The sequence below is a fragment of the Gallus gallus genome, chromosome 3 (assembly GCF_016699485.2).
Source record: "Gallus gallus isolate bGalGal1 chromosome 3, bGalGal1.mat.broiler.GRCg7b, whole genome shotgun sequence".
In the NCBI taxonomy this organism is placed as follows: domain Eukaryota; kingdom Metazoa; phylum Chordata; class Aves; order Galliformes; family Phasianidae; genus Gallus; species Gallus gallus.
In genome coordinates this window covers 49246945-49274605 of record NC_052534.1, presented here as the reverse complement: position 1 = coordinate 49274605, position 27661 = coordinate 49246945, and the positions used below count along the sequence as shown (strand labels likewise).

General features: G+C 35.8%; 1 long non-coding RNA gene across 5 annotated transcripts; it reads right to left on the bottom strand.

The window, feature by feature from the left end:
• LOC112532139 lies at positions 1-27388 on the bottom strand. 5 transcript variants are annotated; one of them, XR_006939022.1, is made up of 8 exons: positions 27263-27388; positions 21427-22744; positions 7597-17061; positions 5958-6167; positions 5281-5481; positions 1624-3147; positions 1301-1509; positions 1-292 (listed from the first exon to the last, which is right to left on the bottom strand). It is a non-coding gene; the product is annotated as an uncharacterized LOC112532139 (long non-coding RNA). The 5 variants fall into 5 exon arrangements; XR_006939023.1 differs by lacking the exon at positions 21427-22744 and having other exon boundaries at positions 7597-7774; XR_003074534.3 differs by lacking the exons at positions 7597-17061; positions 21427-22744.
• Between the last annotated feature and the right edge of the window lie 273 nt (positions 27389-27661).

Here is a 27661-nt window from a genome sequence, read left to right as displayed (position 1 = left end):
CACCTAATCTTAAAACAAATTGTGGCAGACATGAAATATTCATTTTCATTCTCTGAAAATTATTGTACTAGCTAAAATAATAAAAATAAAAAAGTTTTAATTGTTACATCTCATTTTAGAAAGCTATTTTAGCTTCTTTTCTTCTTTTGCTTCTTATCTCAGACTCCTTCAGGAAAGGAGAAACACTATGCCGTGTTCAATTCCTCTTCCATATCGGTCAGGATTGAGCAGAAATTACTGTGGCAACTATGCAGAAGGCACATTTGTTGTGTAAACTTGTGTCCAGAAAGAGCTGAAAAAAATTGAAAATAAATGTGAATGCTATATCTGTGTCACCTACAAAGAACATTCAAACTAGAAATAATGTGATTTGACTTTCAGATCTTGAGTTCCTGGTGTTCCAAGGGAAATACATAGTTACTACTTATTATGCAGCTTACAATAACTGTCAAAAAGATTGATCCAATAAAATAAAAACTACTTAGTTGAAAAATCCCTATTTTAAATTGTTGTGCAAATGTAAGTAGAGTGTTTCCTCATAGGCCACCATGGTTTCCTGGTAGTAAGCTTGTACTATCTGGTAGTTAAGGTCTGTGGGTTTAGAAATTAAAAGCAATCAGCATCTATTTAATTACTATTTTTAAGACTTGTTTAAAGCCAGTGAACAAGCACATCGTTGTAAAAAAAACGATCACAGTGGGAGAGATAACCCAAAAGACTTCTCCTTAAGCCTGCCCTTACAGGGCAAGAAAACAGAGAACTGATGCAAAGCCTGTGGACAAGAAATTAATCCATAAATCCTTGGAAATTAAGCCAGTATTCATATTCCTGGGAAAAAAAAAAAAAAAAAAAAAAAAGTATTTAATCTACTGGTGAACTCAGAACACTCAGTGGCACAATATATCCTGTGTATGAATTTGCCTTAGAGATGCCGCTGCATGGCCTTATCTACTGCTGCTAAATTGCTTTGAAGAACTATACTCCTCTATTTTCAATGTCCTTCCAGCCTGGATGCATTTTGCAGCTAATTTTAATGAAGGTGAAAAAGCAGCAACATCACTTTTGCATGAAAGAGAGTTAGCATCAGTTCAATTTGAATGCAGAGTGTTTTTATGATGGAGTTTTTTTGTTCATGCCAAAATTGAAATATTGCAAAAAGAATATAGAATATGCACCTCTTGTTGTTAGTTTCATTGAAGGTTGATGGATAAAAGACTGAGATCCCCTCTCTGACTGAACTGTAGTCCGATCAAACACAAGCTGACCTTGAAAATTAGATTATAAGTACCCTTATACTCACCCATTGGTGGCCATCCTGAGGTGGGTAGGTCCTTTCATGGCCAGTAGGAGCAGGTTGGCAGGAAAAACAGCTGACTTCCACCACTATCAGTGGTAGGACTTGAGACCAGACCACCACTGGTCAAGTGCTTTGCCAGGCTGGCCACTTTCTCCAAAGTGGCAAGGGATATGCTATCACACCTTCATACATTTAACCAACGTTCTGAAGTCCTTGAAAGGTTTGTTATTTTAAAATACTTAGTATGCATACTATCTTTTCCAACTGTAAAAAAGCCCAGTCAGCACTTAGCCACCAGAGCAGAGAATACAAAGCTGTCTTCTTACCTGCTGTGTGCAGGTATTTCAGACAGCAGTTTTGGTCCTGCGTGTGTGGATGTTGATCTTGCACCAGGGCAGAGTCTGAAGGCAGTGATCACAGCAAATTCCTGCGCAGACCTTTCTTGTGGAAATCCTTTACTGATATGACAGAAACAGTCACGCTAACATGGTGACACTGGATTTTTTCATTCCTGCTGCCAGGTTTGCAGTAACAAGCACTGGAGTTCTTGTCATCCCAATTAACTTGGCCCTGATTTTGAGTTTGTTGTCATATGAATCTAACCATCTAACTTTTGGCTATCTTATATGAATGTTCTTTTTTTTTTTTTCTTTTTTTTCACTGCTATAAATATATATAAAATCTTCTCTAGTTTCAGTAACTGACTGTTCCCGTGATGCCAGCAACAATACCAGTACCCACGCATGCATCTAAAGTAAGGGTCCTCTTCTAGAAAAAAAAGAAGGTAAAGAGAAGAGCTCGACATAAAGTACCAAAGATTTTTACCTTGCAGCAGATATTTGTCATATATAAGCACTTTAACTCCTACTTTGCACTACTTTTCAGCACAGTACTTCTATACTGATTGTCATTAATTTCCAAAAAGTCATTTGAGAAAGATATCAGAGCTTAAGGTGAGAAAACATAACTGAGTTTATCTATATTGGTCTTTTCACCAGTGATTTGTAAAACATGCATATTTCTTAAATTATTAGCTTGTTTTTTAACTGATACAGTTTAATTTTTAATATTTCTGCTCTGAAAATATATTTGACAGTCTTTCAGTTCCTAGGTTTTCTTATCTTAATAAGAACATAAAGCTATTGCCCAGTATTCAGTCTTGCAGACATCATCAACTGGATTCAAAGCTGATGAATCATTCTGTTAATTTTAACCCCTGAATAGAGCCATGACCTCCTCTTCCCATCGTGTTGAATTACAACAAGAATGGGGGCGCTTTAATCTATTGATGCAATCGTCTGTAATGACATTGCTGTATTATTAATTGCATACTCATCCGTTCACTTGAAAAACAGATACTTTGAAAGCGTTATGCAACAAAGACATGTCCTTAGCTATCAGCCACCCCAGCACAGGCATTCTAACTAGAATATATGCTTACATTTTTGTGAAATAATCATCAACATACTAGCAATAGTATTACGCTTTAAGATGTTCATAACATAGGCTACATTTTTAGCAATCAAACGTATGACTGTGTTACAGAGGTTTTGACTATCTGCTGAGTGTGGTGGTAACTTCCTAGTCTCAGTCTTAGCTTTAGCTTTTGTACAAATGTTACACCTAATCTTAAAGACAACCCAGTAGCATTTAGAGTAAATTATGTCAGAGAGAGAATTTAGTGGGTAACATTCAGTTCACACTCAGATCTCTAGCCAAAGTGATAAAGTTAAGTGAAATTGCTGGACACAGCAGTACAGCAGAGAGAGTCCCAGATTGTGGTGTGAAGAAATCTCCTGGAAATCTGTGGTGAACTGCCTCATCTTATTCCAGTTTACTCTTTCCGAAGCCTGTTTAAGAGAGAAGTAAAAATGCATTATGCACATTTCCAGCGTTCTAAGGAATGTAAGAAATTTCTGCAGTTGCCCACAGGATAGTATACCTTCTTGCTAGGCGGATTGTATGAATTCAGAAAGCAATTACAGTGAATAAATTACCATGTATTTATATATCTGACCCATCATTCAGGAAAGATGCATATCCCTAAAAATACCGTGAAAGAAAACAACGGAAATTATGGACATTCTCAGATATCTGATCTGAGCATTCCTTTTTGTGCCAGCCACTTGGCAAAAAAAGGGTTTTGTCCTACCTTGGAATGAGGAAATAGGTGAAAAGGGTTGTGTACTATGGCAGGAACAAAAAAAAAAAGATAAGGGCTTTTAGACATGAGAAATGTCAAGGAGATGGAAAGAAAGTCTCCTATCAAAATCCCTGCTGCAGGTTGGGAGTGAGAGAGATAAAAGCTAATAGTATGGTTCTGGTTATTGAACTTCTCCATGTACATGAGTATAACGTATTATCCAGCAATAAAAGATTTTGACTGGTAATACACAGACACCAATTGTGAAAACAGAACATAGATTCAATATCAACTAAAGCTTCTCAGGGATTCATATCTCAGATAAGGAATGTGATTTATATTTGGTAGGACAGGTTTTCAGCTGTTGTAAATCAAAACATCAACATGATTTACAACATAAGATGTTACAGTGCAAACTGTGCATATTTTTTGTTTTGTGTTATGATTTTGGAGCTTTACATTCCTGTGATTTGCATATGTATAATTTTGTAATAACTTCAGTGAACACTGAAGAATTTAATCATTGAGTGAGAGGTGTATTATCTCCAACATCTACATTACAAAGATGTGGATGCCAGGTTATACCATGTTTCTTGCTGTCACTGTCAAATTTAAAACATAACAGTCGTATATTTGTGTTCATGACAGTCATGTTAAATTACAGTAATGTTAATCATGCAATAGATTTATGGCTAGATAACAATAATTCTGTCTTTTTAGTGCACTTCTAGAGAAAAAGACTAATTATTCAATTTAATTGATGATGTTGAAATGTTGAGAATATTATTGAAATTGACAGCATTTTTTCAAAGAGAAAAGAGAAGCAGGTGAACATATCCTAAAAAATATATTGAGATATTATTTCTTTGGATAATTCATCAGGGTATTGTTGCCAGATTTGGAAAATATTTAAATGAGATGTTTCCTTTATAAAAATATGTTTAGAATTGGTGTTTCCCTGCTGAGTATTTTTTACAGCTACAATACTGCTTACAGCTAGCATTTCTGCTATTTAACTTCTGCTATTCTTATTTTCCGTGTGATGTCTAAGACAGATTTAGATTGCAAGATACTCCTGCCTGGCTCTTCACCCTCTCTGAGTAGTGGCTACTCAAGTAATTCAAGTAGTTCTAGCAAGCCACCCAGGTCTACATCAGCACTGCAGAGAGAAAGTCTCTGTCGTGTTTCTGTGAGAGAGCAGATAGCAATGGGAGCATCTACTGTCCTACATCTCCATGTACTCCACCATGTAGACCTATTTCTAGAGTAGGGCAGCCCAAAGTGAAACATGTCAGCTAGGATGTAGCCCTGAAGCTGGAGAATTTCAAACTGTTAGGCTGGAAATTCAGTTCCCTTTAATGTGTATAACTAAGAGCTTGGGAGGATATTCTGTGAAAGTTACTTTTAAAGATGGTTATGAATGGCTGATGTGAGAAATCAGACCCAATAAAAAGAAGAGGGAAAGTTGAAAATAGAAGTTAAGGATACTTATAAGTCATTAGTCAAAAACGTTGATCATCCTGTGTGTTAAGTGATGACAATGATTTGGTGATTGACTGACTCAGAGCTGACTCTTAGAAGACTATAGTCAACTGATGTACTTCCATCTATCCCTTCCCCTCAGCTGCTCATAGATGCTCCATGAAGAAGTGGATTTGCCCATCCTACACAAAATAGGCGCCTGGCAGCTGGGGAAGAATAACAGGCTGTCAAGATTGTCTTTGCATTGCCTCTTCCATCATGGAAGCAACTCCCTCAAGTGATTGGAGGAGGGAGATTTCTATGAGAGGAAATCTTTGCCAGCAGGTCTTTGCCTGGAGCACTTCAAGGAAATACTCACCCACTCAGCCACTATGGGGCAGCTGATAACTTGAGAGTGATGGGCCTGAGTTGCTCACTGTCCCCCAGAAGACATCTTGAAGAAATCTCAACAGCCCCAGGCATCTATGGCCAGTGATATGGTCTATGATGGTATTAGAAGCATTATTCACAATAAGGTGGGGTCTGTTTTCAAATATGACTGGTAGACCTTTCAAAACACCTGGAAGTGGGAAGCAGAAGGTGGAGGTGTACAGGATGAGCATCATCCTTCAACAAGTAAAGAGGAGGGGCCGGGATGCACATGGAGTTGAATTGTAGGTGTCTTTCTCTGAGTGAGAGCAGAGCTGGTTTCTTCTCACTGGTGACAGGTGAGAGTACAAAGGGAAATGGCCTTAAGTTGCACCAGGATAAGTTTAGGTTGGATATCAGGTAATACTTCTTTACAGAAGGAGTTGTTAAGCACTGGAATAGGCTCCCCAGGGAGATGGTTGAGTCACCATCCCCGGATATGTTTAAAAACTATTTGGATGTGATGCTCAGGGACATAATTTAGTGGAGTATTGTCAGAGTTAGGGTAGTATGGTTAGGTTGTGGTTGGAACTGATGGTCTTTTTGAAGGTCTTTTCCAACATGAGCAGTTCTATGATTCTATGATTCTATGAGCTCTTCAGGCAGTGAGTAGAGAAGAGCACTCACCTGCATACTGGAATTTTCTGATTTGATCACATTTTCATCCTTCTTTTCTTCATACATACTTATATGCTAGCTCAGAGTTGCACATTGGATTGTAACACAATGTTGTAGGTTTTCACTGTTGGATTTTGCAGTTCACTGTATTTAGAACTGGGCTCATTTTCTCATTAGCATCATTTCATTTCATGTTCTTTACATGTACTGGGCCAATAACTATGTAATATAAAATAAAATAACCAAACAACAACAAAAACAAATGAACAACAACAACAACAACAAAAAAACAACAACAAAAACATGCCCCCAAAAGAAATCTTCATATTGAGGAACACAACATAAACTCATAGAATTGTAGAGGTTTGAAGGGATCTCTAGACATCATCAAGTCACAACATAAAAATAATATTTCATTGAAGTACTACTGTCACTAGTTTGGGAATTATGACAGCTGAGCTCAAACTGTATATGAAATTACACTGTAAAACCCACAAGAGAATGGCTCTCACTGTAGCCCTTAGATGTTGCCTATTCAATCTCTGAAACTGCCTGGAGAAAGTCTACAGTGTAGTCAGTGTAGGCAGGCAGATTCTCCTGTAAGATGTAACCCAGGGGATACAGCAAGGGACAAAGAATCCTGTTGGATGGTGCTCTGGTTGATGTTAACATGGTTAGTCTAAAAAGAAGCTGCAAAGTATGGAGAATATGATTACCTTTACAAAATTAAAGTAGATAATTTTTCCTAAGAAACTCTGCCCTGGATGAAGTGAAAACATTAATGGCACTTAAGTCCTACCCTTTCCAGATCTTTCTTGTGCAATAGACTTTCTTGTTACCTTCTTATTTGAAATGTCCCATGTTTAAATTCAGATTATGGATTTTGCAGCACTGTGTAATCACACAAATTCTCACAAACTTGCAATCTATTTACATTTCACAAATGAAGAATCAGAAGTAAGAACTGAGCACTGGCTGACAGCTCACTTCAAGTTGTTTTCAGAGCCAGGATTGCAATGTGGGGATTCTTTACTCCCTTCATCTTTGCTCATCATACAACTCCACTCCCTTTATTTTCTCTCTCCTTTCTAGAGACTAAACATTCTTTAAGACCTGAAAGATTTACATACTTTTAAACCCTTACAAATTTTGAACCAGACATAATGATAAAAATAACTTGAGATATTATAAAAGAGATCTCCCTGCCCACTAACTCTGGCAAATGTTTCAGTCATTTTAATGATTTAAAGGCTTAAAAATTACTCAACTAATCTATTTTAGGTTTTTAGACAGAAGAAACTAAGACAATCTGCAAGAAATGAGGTCATTTCCTAGTTTGAAACCTCCTGTTTCCGAGTTGCTCTATTGACTCTGCTTCAGATTTCTTGAGGAAAGTTTTATTCATTACATAAGTCAAAATTTCAGGCAGATAGATTTTGTTCAAGGGCAGATTATTTATAGCTGTATTACAAGGGGACTAGAATGATGCATTTATGAATAATAAAGAATACTCATCAAAATATTAAAAACCAACCAACTTCTTTACAAGTAATGAAATGTATATTCTCTCTCCTTGTTTTAATTTTATTTTTTCTCTATCCAGTACAATTCTCCTGAGTCCAGTGGAATTATACTAGTTTACACTTACATTTAAATAAGTGGAATTAGACCTCTTTTTCCTCTTCCAAATTCTTGATTCTTTCTATGCTAATACTCAGTTCTCACATTATTTTTCAATGTGGATTGAGTATGAAGGATTTCTGTTACAGTGCTTGAGAAATTCTTTCCAATCTCTGCTGTTTGTCTGGAGCTTGTTGAGTACAGCTCTGCAATGTCAAACATCTTTGATTTGATTTAGCCTAGACCAGATGTCAACAAATTGGAATTTAATGTTGTTGAGACAGATGACAATGTAGGAAGCATAAAGAGATTAATTACAAATTAGAATTAAAGAAAACATTCAGATGCAGTTGTGCAATTTTTATTCACCGCAGCTTAGATCAATCAGGAAAAAAAAAAACCACAGAAATTGTATTTTTCTCTCATTCCACACAACAAAGTTAATTGGAATAGTACTTAAGTGTCTACTAAATTCCAGGGTGTTTATAAAACTCATTTACATGACTTAGGAGGTAGAACATTTTCCTTTGGTATAATTGATTTGTTCAAAGGGTTTTCCAGTTGAAAACCATGCTTTTGCTTATTTTCTTTAAGGAGCAAAAGCTTATTGTGTTATTTGGATAAATATAAACACAGCTTTAGGGAGGCGGACACATATCCTTCAAGTGGTGAATTTCTATTTCTACGGGACATTCAAAATAATGAAAGGAACAAATGTTAAATTTTTTAATTAGAGTTGTCCATTCAGATATTATTTCCTTCTGTGATTGATTTTAAAACATATTATACTAGCACATCCTATACAACAAACTACTATTACAAAGGAATACACGTATTCCAAAAGTGAGCATTTGTTGTCCATAATCACAACTAAAAAAGATGCATTCTTGCAAAGAACATATGACAAAATTGTACGAGCAACTTTCCTTCTACTGTAGAGTTCATCACTGATTGTATAATGCAATGCAAGTCTTTACTGTTTTACTTAAATGTAAATACAATTTTTTGAGAGATGCATATCTCCCTTACCAGTACCTTATAATTACTGACTACTTATTGGTTAACTTATGATACTGTGAACTTCCTTTAGGAAATTCCTCTTTACCCCTTCATGCCTTTTAATTTTGCTGAGGTTCAGAAAATGAAATTTACAAAATCACCTGACATATTCATCTCTTTGTACTATGTCCATCACCGTAGTATCTGAGTATTTTTCTAATTATTAAAGCTTTATTATATAGCACAAACATGACAGGTAGAAAACAAATCACTTGTTATTATCCAGCTTTAACCTTCAAGCAGGATACTAAAAAATGCTAACTATCTGTGTAGAGGAAATGCTAAGTCACAGCTTAAAGCAGTGATTGAACACCTGTTGGGAAGGCAGGGCCAACCCAGGGGAGCTCAGGTGCATGCAAAGAACCTGAGTGACCAGAATAGATGGAGCCAGGATCCACCCCTTCCTAGACCTCATTTAAGAATTGGCAGTGGAGATAGGGGTGTTTTGCTGGAGGTTCCTCTCTCTTGTACTGGTGGCCTTCTAGAGGTAAGCAGCTCTTTTCCTTCATTTCTGTATGTATAGCTGCTGTGTTTGAGCTTCTCCTCCTTTGTTGGAGTCAAAGACTTTGCTACACTGATATTATCACAGTACTTTCCATCACGTTATAGCATTAAAGCCTACTGCTCATTTTCAATATTCAGAGATGAATAAAACAATGGAATATTAAAGAAATAATTTGAATTCTGAGGATGCAAAAATTCCTGTTGGAAAATGTAAATACACAAAAATGGATGAATTTGTGCTACAGATCAACAGTAAGTTTTTTTTTTTTGACAACTTCTCTTTAGCAGAAGGATTAGCTCCTCTAAACAAATTCACAAAGTGTGAAACATCTTAAAATCAGAGCCATTCTTATAGTCTGTTAGATAAAATGTCAGAAAGCTTTGTTAAAAACAAATTGTGAAAATGGTTTCTAGTCTTTGTGGACAGTTTCTAGGAATGAATAGATTTTCAAATCTCATTTTAAAATTGAGAAGAAAGATAAAACATTAATACTTAAAGTTAGTAGGTTAAATCTATGTTAGCCTTAGTAGGTAGCAGACCTGTAAGTTCAAATGCTATTGTAACAAAAAGTACAGAGAAGCTTTCCTATATTTGTCTCAAATTGAGTTCCTGCCACCTTTCCCAATTTCTCCTCTGAGTAGCAGACAGAATAGGATTCAGAATACTGATGAGATCAGATGTGCTTATTGTATCTACTTTGCTCTAGTTGGGTATGGTGAAGTGGCTTAAAAGGCACTAAATTGGTGCCTGAGCAGCTGAATCCTGCCCCAAGTGCACATACAGATAAATCAACCCTGTTCACTAGTACTTTCTGCTCTTTAATGAAGAAAAGCCTGTGTAATTAGCTGATTATATTTCTGTGCTGATTTGACATACTTATACATTAATTTGGGTTCTGAGAAATTAAAGGATTTTTTTGATTATGGCTTTTTGTGGCAAGAAATTATTACAAATCAGGTTAAAGGAACTTAGCAGGTTTGTTCTCCCCAAAGAAAACTCAACTGTAATTCTTTCAATAATGGAGATGCTATAGCCTCTGCAGACTCTCCATTTTAATATCAAGCTAAATCTCTCCTGTTACTATTTATGTCCACTACTTATGCTATTCAGAGCAAACACAGAAAACATTTTCTTCCTTTCTTCTTTGAAGTAGCAGTCTACACACTTGAAAATCTTTCCTCACAAGTTTATCTTTCAGATGTTTTTCTTTAGCCGAAAACGTCTTGTAATACAGAAGGAAAAATCACTGCACAAAATGTTATCTCCCGTATTCCTATTCCCCCCCGCCATCTTTATGACTGTGATGGTGAACATCTACCTTTTGTATGTGTGCTGTCTGCCTTTGCTATTGAGGACCATTTCTGAGCTCCTTTCTGAGCAACACAGAATTTTTCTGCACAAAAGCTTTATGATTATTTTTATACATCTCTTACTCAGTGGAGTATAATTCAGAGAGTAAAAAATGAAAATAATAGAGGGACATGACTTACGAGCATGCAAGCTGGGGGGATCTTGGCTGTAGGATTATGTTATTCAGTATTTTTGAAGTGATTAGATTTTGTCACTACTTCTGGATTTCTAAACTGACTGGATTTCAGATTATGGTGCCAGTTAAACAACATATAACTGTGTCAGTGATCAGTTGAAGATATTGAGTTAATTTGTTTTGTGAGCCTGGAATATATAAGTCACAAGGAAAACAGGCACTTAAAAATAGTTTGTCAAATTATGGACGAAGATCAGATGAAAGAAATAAAAAATAGAAACTGAACAGCCTTTGGGATGTCAGTGGGATCCATCAAAGTCTAATTATTATACAGCTCTGGCATTTTGCTTCAGTGTAGGGGGTGCCCCGAGCACTTCTGGTTGGTGGCTTGCTGAGTAAATGTCAGTTTAACACTGTTTTCCTGTTTTTGTGAAAAATTCCTGTAGGGTGTCTCATCAGCTAACCAATTTCATTATTTTCTCACTGCCTCTAGTCAAGCATAAATGTTAGTTCTATATGTAGCTGCTTTCTTACCTTGTTTTATTTTGTCCAGTGACGTCAGAGTTTTTAGCCATTAGAAGTCTAAGATCAGCTATTTTTGAACCATGAACTACTGGTATCTTTGCTTCTTGCAGACTGTATCCCTGCATCCCTGGGTGCATGTCACTGAATTCATTACAAGCAGCAGAAGTGCACACCATCATGACAGTTGTTTTAAAAGTAGGAATTCTACTTTTAATATGATCTATGGATAACACTGCCCGGTGAGCGCACAGAAAAACAGTTTGGTTGAGTTTCTCTGTTGTGAGCACCAACGAGATCAAGAAAAATCTTACAACAGTGTGCTGAGGGAGGCTTGTCACTTTTCTTTTTAGTTTGCAGGGTATGTGTCTGACCATGACAATTTGCTAGGTTTTAAGCTCATCTCCTAACTTAATCACACTTCATGTAAAATAGGGGAAAACTATTTTGGATGAGTATTAGATGATAAAGTTTGTATGAAGTATCTACTATTAAAATAAGTAATGCAGTTAATTAGTCTGATCTAAACACTTTAAGTTTCTATGCCATTTCACCATATGCCGTATACAAAGAACATAATCCCTGCATCATCAGTGGGCACGGTATACTGAGCATTCTTTGTATGTTCATTACTGCTTACGTGCTGATTTATTTATAAATTTATTTATTACACATATAACATGTATATTGAATGAATAATTCCATTAGAAATGATCAAAGCTGGGGGAGGAGGGAATCTCATTAGCTGACATTCCCTTATAATTATTTCATTTGGGTTTGGAATGGAAAATTTTTCATTGGGTACAGCAGCTTTCTTTGGAATGTGATAGAAGAAGTTTTAGTAAAGCTATTGGATGTGATTGGAGAAGTTATGGGCTTTACAAGATTGTTATTTTTTTTTTATTTCTGCAAGGAGTCTTGCTAAGGTCAGTTGCAGAGGTGGCCGTACTCCAGCTCACATGGCTGTCCTTTGCATAGCTCCCTGTAAGGCTCTGGGAAAGACTAAGCTGCAGGGCTGCGCCCATCTGTAAGACACAACAGGAGCAGAAGATCTACTTTTTTTTTATACAAGTACTAGGTTAGCAGTTTGCTTTTTCACAAGAGGTCCACTCATACAATTCTTCAAATAGTCAACAGAAACTAAAATAAAAGTTGCCATGAAATCCTCTGAACACCAAAGAGTGTATCTGTGTTCATGTGACAGGGCAGTGCTGTGTTTTAATTTGTAGTCTCATGCTCTCACCTTAAGATAACATCTTCGCATAAGTAAGTTTTAGGGAAAAAAAAAAAAGAAAACTGCACTTCTTTGAGTAACTTTGAGTTAGTTAAAGTCAGCTTCTTATAATTTTTTTATGCTGGGTTTTCTGCACATAAAATATAAATGAAAGCAACTATTAAGATTCCGCCTTTTTTTCTGCATCATAAAGTGCTGCTATTTTTAAATAATAATCCCTTAGTGCATCACATGGTTCATTTCCATTAAATAAACATCTTAAATGTGTAAAAGCCATATTCATTTTTAAATATATTTAAATCTAACCCAGTGAATGTGGCTCTCAATGAATAATTGATATTTGTTTTATCTCCTGTTTCATACAAATAATTAGTTAAATTAAAATGACATTTTTCCTCATTTGTTTAATTCTTCTTCTCTTTTAATCTTCCATTTATATTCAAGTAATTCAAATACATCTACTTGTTGTCCCATTCTCTCTATGTCTTCCCTGTCTCTGAGGCTCCAGCTCCATGAGCTATCAAGCTGCGTACTACTTGCTTCAACCACTTTTATCTGTACATCCCACTTGCTGCTTTCCCTAGTATACCTTCTCTGGAATATTCCTTCTTCATGATACCAAAATTCAGTAAGCATGAATTGCTAGTTAGCATCTGTGGTTATGTAAACCTGAGCACTGGTAGCATGAACTACTCACAGTAGTTCATGGAAAAGCAAAGGGAATTGTATGAAAACTCTCTGAATTAGGTTGTACACAGTTGTTCTCACTGTGTTGCTAGACATCCATAAGTCCTCAGTGTGAACAACACTTTCCACTAGTTTTATGCCCATTCTGGAGTCTTCTCTCAGGCCCTTCACACCTCAGCATTTGTTTCCGATCTCTACATTGCTTAAATTCCAGGAAAATCTAAGCATCTTTGTCTTAAGTTTGTTTCCCTTTCTCAGTTGGCTGCTATTGTGTGTAACTGATGGTTTGCTGATCTCTTCTTGTGTTTCCTCAAATGTCACTTTATTATCCAGACAAAACTGCTCTTTTCTAGTTGGCCTGTCACCTCACTTCTCTCTAGAATATAACGGTCAGATTCTATTCTCTGAAGTTCATTTTTTCTATGTTCAGCCATTCTGCCTGAAATCAATCCTTTATAATAGCATACAGCTTTGAAAGGATTTGCTGTGTATTGCTCATGTTTTACATGCACAGGCTTTAATCAGCTCTTCTCTGTTGATAAGTTGTGCTCCTGACATGGAATGACAGAATACTTTAAGAATGGATATGATTTATTAATCAGGAAAGGGGAACATTTATTTTGGAGAGAGTAGAAGCATGTTTTTATCTAGCCGAAGGTGAATGTACTAGGGTATAGGTCTGTCATACTTGTTGCAGTAATAGTTATGTTTGTGCTGAAAATAAAATTTAATAAAAACATGTTTATTTCTCTAGAGGTGGGAGCTGTTTGGGACTTTTTCTAGATGCTTCAGTTTAATTTCTGTAGAAGGAAATAAGTATTCTCAAACTGCTTGAAATCTGCTAGTAAGTAAGAACAGCTGCTTAAGAACAAAACAGTTGCATCACCTTTTCCATGTGCCATGTCTTGCTACCATCTAAAGTCACCCAAATGCAATGAAATCGCCTTAAAGTTTCTTAGTACCTGTTCTTCTGAACTAGTTCTTCAAAGCAAAGAGGTGTGAGTCAGCTCTAGTCTGTGCTCTGCTTGAATTCCAATGTAATTAAATGCAAGTTATCAAATCAAGAGAAGAAAATAGACAAAGTATGGAGGTGTCATTTGTGATACAGTGTAACCAACAGAGATGCTGCTCCCCAACAACGGAGCTGTTAGTGCACAGCCAGTCCTAAGTGTTTCAGAAGTGACAGGAGGTGGGAGAGGAGGGGAAGCTTTCAAAGATAGGGGTGGTAAATACAGAACTCTGTTTTTGAAATCCCTGCATTGAGAGGTATGAATAACCACAGCTTGTTTTTACTTTTGTCTTCCACCCGCCTTAACTCCCTGGCAAGAAGAAGTCTTCTCAGCCCACATGGTGACATTAGTGACTGCTATCACAACTGGTGTTTCTTCAGAAGGGGAACAGGTTAGAAGACACAAGTTCCTAGAATAGGGAGTGTGGCATTTTAGTGACTGTGGAGCTAAACTTCTGCTGAGAAATATCACATAATCCCTGGTGTTCAGCACCTGAGAGTGTGAGACAGTTCATGATGGAGACTTTGCAGAATCAACTTAGTGAGGAAGAAGACATAACGGTGCTGGGTTCCCAAAGAATGCCCCTGAATGGATTTTCTGAACTCAGAGCCCTGCTATGTGGTATTGCCTTTGCTGGAAGGTAGTGCCATAAACCCATCACTATTTGCCAGAGATAAAGGCATGAGATTGTCTTCACAGCACACACGAGATGTCATTTAACAGCTTGTATTTTGTATAAAAGATGTTTAAAAATAGTTACTGAAGGAAAAAAAAGCTTAGTGTTTCATATTCATGCTGATCATACATAAATGGCTTTTTTTTCATAGCAGAGATGAGATTTTTTTTTTCCTTCCCTCTTATCAAATCCAGTTTCTGAGCAATCTAGAAGGCTCAGATTCTGCCTTGCTTAATTGTTACTCACTGGAAATGGTCTCCAGTGATATACTTTCTGTATGCGTGTCTGAATTTGCCCTCTAGGGTATAGCAGCCTGGCTTCAACCAGGGATTTAGCTATTAGTTGAGCCTTGTCTTCTACACACCAACCTTTCATCTTTCCTCTGTCAATTTGACATAAATTGTCAAACATTGCCTCATTAACATAAATGCTTAAATCACTAGAGATTGCCATAGTCAGACTCCATAATAATTTTCTTTTGAATAAGCTATTTTTATTAAGTGACTACTCCTTATAAAGAATCAGAGAATGGCAGAGGTGGGGAAGTTCTGGAGATCATCCAGTACAACTCTCTGCTCAAGCAGAGTTACCTGCACCAAATTCTTCAGGTATGTACCTGATCTGGGTTCAAATATCTCCAAGGACAGAAACTTCATTACCTCTGTAAACAACCTGTGCCTTTACTTAATCACCCGCACAGTATGGATTTCTTTCTCACATGTTTTGGCACAACACCCCGTGTTTCAGTTCATGCCCTTCACTCCTTGTCCCATTGCTGTGCTCTACTGAATGTCTGTTCTTCCTCCTATTCCCAACCAGTTTTGCCCGGTATGTTAGTAACAAATCCAACAGAGTAGTTCCCCTCATTGGCTCCTTGATCATATGGTTACTTGTATCACCTCCCAGGCTATTGCATGTAAAGATCTGTGAATACATGAACTGTAACTGTGTGTGGACTTTTAGTTCTTATTATTGTCTCACAGTGCCTTCTTACTAGTATTTTTGTCTATTCCTTCTAAGTAATGGAAATTATGAACATAAGAACTCATTGGGGTTTCCTGCAAAATTATTTCATGAAAATTTTTTCATTTTACTTGTCTTCTTGATGTTTTAGGTTACTCTAACATTTCTCAGTAATGGAAACCAAAGCTAGGAGAAGTTCTTCTTGTTGTTCTGTATTTTATTAAAATAAAATAGAAGAGTGAGGGAGAAGAAAAAATGGAAGGAAAAGCCTTCACATCAATATTGAGTTTAATATTTTTAATTGATAAATTAAAAAAAAAAATGTATTTCAGTATGTCTCCTTAGTTTAGCTCCCATATCTTTCTGCCCTTGTACTGTACACATAGAAATTACCAAATGACAGCAATTAACATACATATAGAAATTACCGAAGGATAAATGGGTGTGCAGACTACTACAGAAACTAGAAGAAATGCAACTTTGTATTTTCTGATATCATTGTAGTAAATAGGACTTTTTTTGAAAGGCAGATTAAACACTGTTGGATTTGATTCACTAAGGTAGTAAATCGATATTGCAAAGATCAGTGACACACCAACTCTGTCTAAATGTACTCATAAAATGATACCAAATTACTAGAGCTGTTATATGGAAGTCTCACAGTTTCCATGTTAACCTTGCTTTCATGGTTTCTACATCATCACAGAGAGGGATAGAAATAGTCTCATTTTGCCTCCACTCCATCTTTTGCTTTGCAAAGTGCTGGAACAGGTCAGAGATGCAATGTTTAAATTTAAAGGAATCCTAGAAAAGGAGTAGTTGCACTACGATGGAACTTGGCAGAGGATCAGGTCTCCATAGCCTCAAATGCAGCACCCTCTAACTCCTCCAGCATGGGATGAAGAGCATGTGGGCTGTGTCCCAGCTCTCTGGTGAAGTCTGCTGGGTGGGGAGCAGAGACTAGTAAAGAAAGAAATAGAAAACCCGAACAACAGCCTTTGTTAACTCCCAATTCAAAACCATTCGAAAGATGCTCTTAGTGTCTCAATGGAGAAAGACTGAAATTTTTAGTCTGATATCTGATACTAGGACAAGTATTCCTAGACGAAATCTAAGCAGATATGGCAATGTGACTGTGGCTTGTCAGAGAAACAGTTAAATAAAGCTATTCTTGTATTCCATAAAAAAAAAAAAAATCCAGCTGTTTCAACTGATCAGATGGTGAAGAAATAATACTTAAAATGTAAGCAGATTGAAGGTGAGTCTTCTAATGAAAGGATCAGAATTCACAGATGTTCTGACTTAAACTGTTCTTGACAAGATACCTCTGTTCTTCAGGCATTTGGGAAGCCTATATTAATGAGTAAAAAGAAACCTTATGAATAGGCTTAATAGAGGATTAATCAGAATTTTGTCTACTTCTCAATGAGTTGTTATATGTATATTATCATGCATTTTTATCTGTGTACACCTACACAAAATACAATGATGTAATAAAATATGAAAAAAACATAGTTCTGCGATCACACTTGCCAGGGCCTTAAAAACCCAATTGCAGTCTAGGCTTCAGGGATTGCTTGTAAGGAATTTGCTTGTGAAGTAGGTAAAAACAATTATCTGTAAAGGAGTCTAGGTAGCTTCAATTTATGAACTGCCCAGTGAAACAATTGGGAATATATTACACAGGGTTTAAGAGTAGTTTGGAGTAACAGAACTTTGATTAGAAACTAAATGTGAAGAGAATGTTTTCTATAGCCATGACTATGAGATTGGCTGATAAATTTCAGTATAAGCAGATGTTTCATAGAAAGAGGAATTGCAGTAGACAGGGATCATAGATGGAGCATGAAACAATACTTTTATTCATGAAATATATAAGCAGGGCTAATCAATTCCTTTAAATTCTATCTGCATAAAAATTTCAAGGGTGAGATACGTGAATTATTATGATACAAATTGTTACTACTGAATTACTGTTGTACTAGAGTTAATCCTAGCACTACACATTACTTTTCCTCTTCAGATTTAATGGCTTTTGTAATACCATTATGTATTCGAGGTGTTTCAAACTTTTTTCTCCAGGGAAGATAGGCACTTACCAAAATCTCTCTGAAATGAACATTGTGACTCAGTGTCGTAGTGACCAGGAGATAAGAAGCCTTGGACTTTAAAATCACCAGTTTTGTAATTTCTGCTTTGCTTTGATCAACTCCCTTGTCTCTATTCTATTTTTTTCCACCAAATATCTGGTTTTAATTAATCATTTCTTTAAATTGTGTCCTATTAGGACAATGGTTCTAATACATTGTGCTGTGTTATATTTATTCTTCTTTGCATAATAATATTAATTTTTATCTGTGTGGGGGGTGAAAAAACTCAGATATAATCCTACTGAATTATTGGGGAAATAAAAAAAAAAAAATGAGCAAACAAGTTGTTTCTATTCTCACTCAGAATGCTTAAAGGAGAGGAATGAATTGTTTATAAAGATGTCTCAAAAACTGAGAAAATGATTTTTTTTCAGTTCATAGGAATATTTTAAAATCCATTTAGACATCCAACAGACACATCTTGCACCAAATTCAGCCTGCGCTGTTTGAAAGTCCCCATCAGCTGTTCAGGTCTGCTTTATTTTTCTGAGAATATGGGACTGAATATCTTCTAGTCTTACTTCTTGCGAGTCTTTGTTTTGAAACCTTTGTTATTTACATATAACTTGGGGTAATTTTGTATGGAATGTCTATGATGTAGGAAGTACTTCTGCTACACAGATCTTTGCAAATATTTATCTTGATCTCTCTTCTTGCATTTTAATTACTGCCCCTGATTAGATCACTTTTTCTCATTTTCCTGACAAGTCTTATTATTAATTTCTGTTTCTTCAGCGAAGATCCCCTCTATTTGTCTACATAGTGCCTCAGACAGTATTCTTCTAGAATCATAGAACTGTAACACATCCCATGTTGGAAGGGACCCATAAGGATCATTAGGTTTAACTCCTATTTGTTTTGCTGGCACCTTCAACCATATGCTGGCCATTCTTGTCCAAGTATGGCATCACCTATGAGTTTACTTCCACTTTCTTAAGAGAAGTGGTGGCTGCACCAGCTGAAGTATACGCTTATTTTCCTGACTCCGCTTAGCGAAAGTTACACTGCATTTTAAAGTAATCAAGGAGAAATTATAAGCATAACTTCAGGCTATTATCACTAATATATTGTAAATTTGCTCTTTGTTAAGGGCAGTGTTTGGCTTTCTCATTGTAGTTTCTCTTCTTTATTTTCTTTTATCACCTGTTTTACTTGTTGCTTATCCCATGCTGAAATAGGACAGAGAGGAAGAAATCTCTCAATCCTTTTGGCTCTGTTTTTCTTCATTCTACTTGTACTAGCATGCTTTCCCATATGAAGGATGGATAATCTGAGTTTGATAATTAATGTTTTGATGAAATTTCATGTGAAAAAGAATAAATTTTTAATTCTGTCTGAATTGGGGAAAAAAGAGTTAAGAAGCATGTGAGATATTTGGATAGTACTGAATGTGGTATCAGGTCTTATTTTGAATGGAATCTGTATAAGCCCAGACTGTAAATCCTTATAAAATGTTTGTAAGTCAGTAGCACAGAACTCTAAAACAGTTATATTCTTGTGCAAAGTTGTTGACTATATTTTTGTTTTCCATGTGCAAATAGCAAGTGAGCTTGTCATGAATCTGGAATGCTTAATTTGAATGGAGAGCTCAGTCAGCTATAGCATTTTCTTGCTCTGGATCAATCTTAAAGAGACTGAGTATTCACCACACAGTGTGATATCCAGTGTGGTATGATAAAAGTAATTTGCCTGTGTATATCTTTGGTCTATCCAGAATAACTAAATAATAAATGCTTATGTTTTTAGAGTTCATTCTTCAAGTCAGCTCTGCACACATCAGTTAGTTGTATTAGTTCCATCATATTTTTAATCTTTTTTCAGGACTATGTAAAAAAATGTATCTAGGTTAGTGAAATATCCAGTTAATCCTTTTGTTAATGACTGATTTTTCAAAGATAGCTTTCAGTATTCAAAGATCAGATCTCTATTCTTATATTTTTAAAAGGAATCTCTGCTTGATAAAACAGTAATTACTAATCAGGAAAGGGTGATAAATTATAACAATAGTATCTGATTTTGTAATTGTTTTTTATTTTACTTGTTTTTCCCTAAATAAATAAAAATTCTCACTTATCCTGTTGTTTCAGATGTAAACGGGGCATATTTTATCTGACATTTATATAAAAATTAGACATCTAACTTGAACCATTCATTTACTTACAGTTTAAGCTATTCATCTAGTCAATCCCATTTAACAACAGCAAAAAAAAAAAAAGGAAGAATCCTTAGAGAGCAAATTCATCTCATAATGGGATCAAAGTCAAATAGGATAAATCCTCTTTTCAATGTGCCTGTCTCTTTTCATTGACAACAGAGGTAGTCTGAATGACTTGCTCTAGTGCTTAACTTACAAATGCTAAAATTAGACGGAAGAAGCTCTCTACAGAGTGAGCCATCATTTGGCATTTTGGCTATGTTACAATTTGTTTTTCCCCTACTATTCCCCCTTTTTTTTTTTTGGTGACTATGAGTACAGCAGTGCATATACAGTTGTCTTTTTCTTTTTTCCTGCTCTCTAGGAACCCATATTCTTAATCTCTGCTCTTTTTCATGCAGCAAGAGGACAAGACTGCAGATTTGTTTTTTATTCTAGCCTTTTTTTCCCCTTAAAATAGTAGATAATTCAAATAATATTTTATTTCTCAAAAATCTAAGCTTAGCTGCTTTTTGTAATGGAATGATCTGAAATGTTCAGTAGCACAACCTAGCTGTATTCTAGTTAAAGAGCCAATCCTTGGCCTAGCTACAGATGTGCAGTATTTTACACAACCTTCTACTGGGACTGTATGTTTTACTACACCCTAAGTTGTAAAGTAGGTGTCTGTTGGTTTCTTTGATTGCTAAAAGTGAAATTTTATGGATCTTTATAGATTTCTGTGTTTTTTAAATCTATCATGCATTGTATTGAGTAATGCTTTATTTGAAAATGACTTTCTATTATGCTATGATTAATAATACCAATCTATTTTAGTTTGGAGCAGTATTTGTTATCTTAACTGTATGTGGTTAAGTCATGCATTTCATACTTCTCTCACTTTCTCTTTAAAATTCACATGGATTTCTTTATTAGGATGAATTTTTGTTCGTAAAACATGTATGCTTAGAATGAGATGTGATGAAAAATAGGAATGGTAGTGAAGGTCTTTTTTTCATCACTAGATAATCATTACAGAGATCCATCTTGGTTAGAAGAGCTTTGGAAAGAGCTGCTAAAAGTTCTGTAAATATTTGCTTGCAAATGTGCATTTGGAACTGTCTCTGTCAAGACACACAGCTGAATGGTGTTCTGTTACACTCAGCCATCTTTCACTGTGTTTATTTGGCTATAACCAAGGCAACACTGGTTAAACTAAAATTAGCCATTGTATTTCTGCTTATATATATATATATATATATATATATTTTTTTTTTTTTCCCCCAAACTCCCATGTATATGGTCTTTTTGCTCTGCTCACTGCTGGACTGGTGAGTGCATTTGCCTTCAAGAAGGGGGGCGGGGGGGACACAGAATTCTGGTAAGGTTGCTAATAGAAGGAATTGATTTTGGAGTCAGAGCTAAATGGTACCTTTCTGGCAGCAGACACGTTGAGTCACATCTGCTACTCCTGATCCGCTATGCTGTTCTCTTGCAAACTCTCCTGTATGTGGTCTGTCTGCCTCTCAGAGCCCAAGCAGAAACATATTCTTTTTGAACTGTTCATTTCAGTTAGTTTTTCTCACTACAGGATGTCTTCACTGCCTACTCTGGTATTTATTTTTGGTGGGCTTCAGTTACCCTGCCCTCAGATCAGCATCTCCACCATATCCAGTATTCTGAGACGGATGTCAAACACCACTATGAACTCTATGCTCTGCTGGTCTTAAAGTAATTACGTCATAATTTCTTTCTATGCAGCTCTGTGACTCACTGCAGATGCTAGCTGATTTTTCCCAAAATCTTTGGAACTACTTTCTGTAGGAGATACTATTTGTGCAAGGTGCTGCTTTAAAAAATAAAAGGACACAGGAACTTAAAAGAGAATGAGTTTAAGTCATCAAGAACATTTAAACAGCAACTTGTTAAAGAGATCCCCAGGAGTTGTCCTGAACTGCCAGATCATCCTTCACGTTTCTCTTTCATGCAAGATAAAAAAAAAAAAAAACAATTTTTCCACTTAACATGATTTCTATTCTAAACATTGAATGTTCAATCATGCATTTGCCCTGTATTAGGTAGATGGAACTGTGAATAAAATTACATGCTCATTAAACTAATCAGATCTTGAAAAAACTCCACTTAACAAATTACGTGGATCAGCACATAGCTTTACTTTTCTGATGCAAGATGGAGTGTAGTACTAAGAAACTGCAGGGTAATTAGCAACTGTTTTTTTTCACTCTGATCCAAAATTCTGTTCTTTGCCTTGTCTCTGTTTTCTTCATGTAATAGAGTTGCTCTGATCTTCCCAGAGAGATCTGTCAAATTGTTCCATGTTCATTTTTTGACATGAATGTCAAATTATCTTTCCCAGAAGTACAATAGTGATAGTAAATGAGAAGAAGCAAACATAGCCCTCTTGAATTTTCAGTGATGAATAACACGAAGTAACTTCATTCATTATAAGTTAGATTCCAAGTGATACGGGATATTATGTAGAGTTTTAAAAGGATCACTGCAGAATTTCCTGTTATTCCTCTATTATTTCCTCTCTTCTTCAAATGTAGTTATTTAAATGATAGCTTGTTTTTTCATTATATTCAGGAAATGTGATTCAGCATTTATGCAATGTTTCTTGTAAATTGAAGTTACTGTATACTTCTAGAAAATGATGTTGAATATTAATCCACATAAGTGAAAATTCTTGTGGGAAAATAAATACAGATGTAAATTAGAATACTTTTAACCTAATAGACAAAATAGAAAATAAAACATATAAGACAGTTCATTTAAAATACAGTACTATTTTTGCCTTGACAAAAAAATTGACATTTGTGAAAAATTAATTTTCTATGAGTGCTCAAAATCTAAGAGCTCATCTTCATTTGAATCACAGTACAATTCTCATGGTGTCTGATGCCTCTTGTGCACCTGATGGTTCTGACCTCTCTGTTTCTTCTGATTAGTCAATTGTAGACAATGATGATGTCCCCTCTCAGACTTTTCCAGGCTAAGTAACTCCTATTTCCTTAGCTTCTCCTCACATGCCGTGTAGTCTAGCCCATGACCCTGAGCTGTGCAAGTTCCACATAAATGTTTTCAGAGTCAGTGTTCACTGCTGTTGAAATCTCTAGGCATGGCCATATTTTGTTAAGAACATGACAGAATTAAATCTCTTTGAACCTGTTTTATGAACAGTTATTTCAAAATGGTTTGGGGTACTTGAACAGTTATTTCAAAATGGTTTGGGGTACTTTTATTGCAGACAGAATTATTAAAAACATCTTCTATAGAATTTTTCAAAGATGAGAGTAGAAATTTTTCTTTAAGTTGTTAAAATGTCAGTATCTCATGATATTAAGGAGATATCTGCATTATAAATACCACAAATGATAAAATTTCCTTAGTTTATAAAGGAATGGATGGAGTTAAATTTCTTCTTGTTGAGAAAGAATCTTTGTGTTCTCTATAAATCCTACTGTAGATTGATCTCCATGTGAACTTTCACTCAGTTTATGCTACATTTCCAAGGTGAATAAAAATCAATTGCACTGTATACATAAACATTTCTTTAAAATGACAAAAATATGGTATTTGAACACTAACATACTGTCATGAAGATTCAACTGAATCTTATAATGAAGAGAGAATACGAGATTTTTAGTGTTTAACATCAGTAACAGTAGAGCTTATCAGACATTATAAAATGGAAAATCTTCCTTTGCATAATGAATATATGTTTTAGAGTAGGCCTGATAAAGGGACAAGAACACTGGTTAAAAGAAAAGAACTAAGTAGAGACTTCTGAATTAAACTCTTTGAATTTTATGACTTCTAGAAAATTTTACTTTCCAATCATCAGTGAACAGGCTCACCTTGAAATTTCCATGCAAGACTGAGAATATTGCTTTTTATTTTGGGCTATATGGTTATGCATCAGGGAAAGATCTGAGGATGTACAAGAAGTTTTTTTTCTTCTCAGTGTTTGCATAAAAACAATGTAGCAGGCTGCTCAAATAGTGCAGCTCAATCTGGAGTAAGACCCTAAAGGAAACTGGGCAAATATGTTTATTTTTAAGAGAGGTGGCAGGTACTCTGGGAATTATGGAACAATTATCTTAATTTTAATTTTGGCAATAATAAAAATATGAAAATATGCACTTCCATAAACATTCAGAAAAATTAGTAGATGATGAACAACCACCAATATAGATTTGTTTCTGATAAATCTTAACTTCTAAGTTTTCTTCTCTGCTGTTAAGTACTGAATATATAGGATAATATCTAGTCCTCACAATTGATTTTGAACTGTATTGTGTGTCATTTTCTTATACAAAATAAGCAGGTGAATTCTTCATGAAATTGTTAAACAGTTGCACAAACAGTTAGGAAGCCATGCTTAGTAGTCATTAACAGTTCTTTGCTGGGTAGCATTCCGTATTGAGTAGTGTTCTGCAGAGATCAGTCTTGTGCCCGGTTCTCATCAATGTTCTCATTAATGACTTGAATCACTGAGTAGGTAGTCAATGATTAAATAGTGTAGTGTGCTTATTAAATTTCCAATGACATCAAGCTATGAGGGTCTGTAAATATATATGAGGACAGACTAAAAAAGATCTTGACAAATTAAGGAAATAATTTAAATAAATTGGATGCAATCCAGTAAGGACAAATGCAGAACACTAAGCTTAAATAATCAAACATTTTAAGGCAAGTCATGAAGCAAATATTTTGCAGATAAAGATTTAAAGTAAACTGAGTGAACTTTTTCCTTAACATTAGATATCCAAAACACAGATGTATGTGTCTGAGATATTTGCTTTATTATCCCTTTATCCTATCATTGAGGAGAAACACCTTTTCAGGGAAACTAACTTTTTTTGATATCTGCTTAAGATACCTTAGAAATGTGTATATATTTCTCTAATGATTTTGAAAATACTTCAGGACAGAAGGCTCAGGTGTAGATGTTCATGTTGTAGATTGACAACAAAAAATTGTCAGAGCTGCATAGGTTTCTGTTTTACAAGTGAAAAGAGGTTTTTTTATTTATTTGAAATGTGTTGCCATCATCAAGGATTAAAAACCAGTCCCAGAACCAGAAAACCAAGGTGTAGTTTTAACAGGGACAAGATTTATGAGGATATCTCTTAGTGAATTAGTTTATCTACCAGCTCCTCTTCCTTTACTGCTCACTGCATTGCAAATGTGGAATTAACAGAAGGTTCCTGTCTCCAAAATCTTATAATTCAGGAGAAATGTTATGAACATTGAATGTTCAAAACAGAAGTTGTCAACTCACCAAGTCAAACATTACAGTGCTGCTGTTAAACCTCTGAAGTCTGGCCAAATTTGTCAAAGTATGTCATTCCTCTCCTACACAGATCTTATGGCTGGCTGCCTAGAGACCAGTCTGGTTATTTAGATTTGCAGATATCATGCACGCGTCATCTTAGTTAGTTTATTGACTCCCACAAAATTCCCTGAAAAGCCTGTCCAAACATTGGCATAAGAAGCAACTTATCAAGCTACTTGAACAGACATAGCACAACTTCTATACTAAGTGTGTTCAATTTTGATTCTGATATATGGGATTACTTCAGTTTTGCTGCACCAAAACTGAGTGATTGCTTTACATACTCTGGGTTATTTTTGAGGCGGGGAAAAAAAAAAGCTAGTAACGGTTGTATGCTGAAGACACTAACATGAATGATCTTCCTGGCTAGCAGTGAGTGTTTTGGGTAATTTGCATTGGTTTATAGAGGATGCAGTTCTGTAAATTAACAAATTTCAAAGCATAAAACCCTAGGAATAACAGATAAATCATTGTAAATCTTCAGCTGCACATTATCAACCAAATCTCATTGATTTGGGCTAATTTGAAAATGTTTCAGCCCTTTTCAAAAGGCTTTATAGGGAGAATACAATGGCCACTGCTGGTTCCCAACAGACATATATTCTTTTAACACAATGTTAAAGGAGTTCCATGCGTTTTAAATAAATCTTAATATAGAACTTACTGTAGTACCCAGAAGCATTAGTGACAGTTTACTACTCACAAAAGTTTAACCATTTCTTTATCCAAAATAAAATTGGTAATGCATTACAGATACAGCTGAAATACCCACATCTTTCCACGTGTTTTTTTTTTTCCACAAAATCACTGTAGCTAGGCAGAATCTGTCAGCAGACCTCATTTACTATTTAGCCCCAGCAATAAATTGATTTAAACAAGAAAATACAGACTTAACAGAAATGAACAGCGAGAGCAGCCAAAAGCACTGGATCTTTTCTTTAATCTGATAGTATTTAGCTTTTGAGGATTTGAGCTTGCACTAAGCAGTCATATGGACCTCGAGCTTGATACCTGCTGTCACTGTCTGTGTCAATCAAGCGGCAATGTTATTTCTATCAAATTTATTAGAACCATGCGTCCCTGGACACTGGCTCTGAGTGCTGAACTGCCAGCAGCCTAAACCAGAAGTTCAGTGACATTTGGATGAGAATGATTCAGTGCCTGCTCCTTGTTCAGAAGGAGGTTAGGAATGAATACGTTTATGCAATAAAGGAGCTCTGTGCTCAAGGTCTGTAAACATCAAGAGTCCCTATTTCATAAATGTTCTGTGACACTTCCATTACAAAGTAGAAAGCATAGGGATCTCCACAAACTGATGGGCATCAGCAAATATGCCTCCCAGGGGTGTAGCGAGATCAGCAATAAGCTGAGAAGCTAGCTTCCTTGTGTCCTAGCACCTTTTGTCACAGCAAAAGTAGGTCTTAGCTAGCTGTTGTGAGGCTGATTCCTCTGTGTTGTCCTCTCTCTAACTCATTCCCAAAAGTGTTCTGAGCCCCATCGTCTTCACTTGTTGCTCTGATGCCTGCTGTGCCCCGTTGTTTTCTTTCTGCTCAGGAGAATGTTCTTGATAGACTTGCACTCCTCCCTAGGGTAATTTTTCACCCTTAACTTTCACTCTCTCAAAACTTCTAGGAAATAGCTTGTTAAAGCTGCAGGTTATGGTAATGTGGTGTAAGCATGGATTTTTGCTGACCTTTGTGAGGAGGGATGCCACAGTCTTGGTGAATGATCTTCACAAATGATAAAAAGCCACCTTTTCTGTCTTTATGTTAAACTGCCAGTGGAATACTTCCTTAAAGATGTTACTTCAGATCAAAGAAAATATTTCATTGTGTTAGCATGCAAATTTAGGCCACAAAAATTAAAGCAAACACATCATTAGTATAAGAGAGTGAGATGCTTGAAGTACCTGTAAAGGTGAGCAAGTCTTGAAAATGGTAACTTCTTACTGCAGTGATAGCTGAGGAGAACTGCCTAAAGCATGGATGTGACTGTTCTTGTGGCAGGATCTTGGAATGGGGCATGTATTAGCTCTTGATTGGCCATTTTATATTCTAACACACTAAAATGATGTAAAATCAGAGTCTGTTTGCTTGATATATGCATTCCTCTAGAAGTATAAATTTGCATTTACGTACAAAGGATAATGACTTCAAAGGTTTTTTTGGTGCTGTTGTTTAACAACCCTGTAGGTCTGATTGTTAGCTAAAGTTATCTGTAATGAGATATCTATCTGCTCATCTTGTATGTGCAGCTCCTATTTCCTCATACTTCTCCAGATTTATACTTCCATCTCCCCGTGGAAACT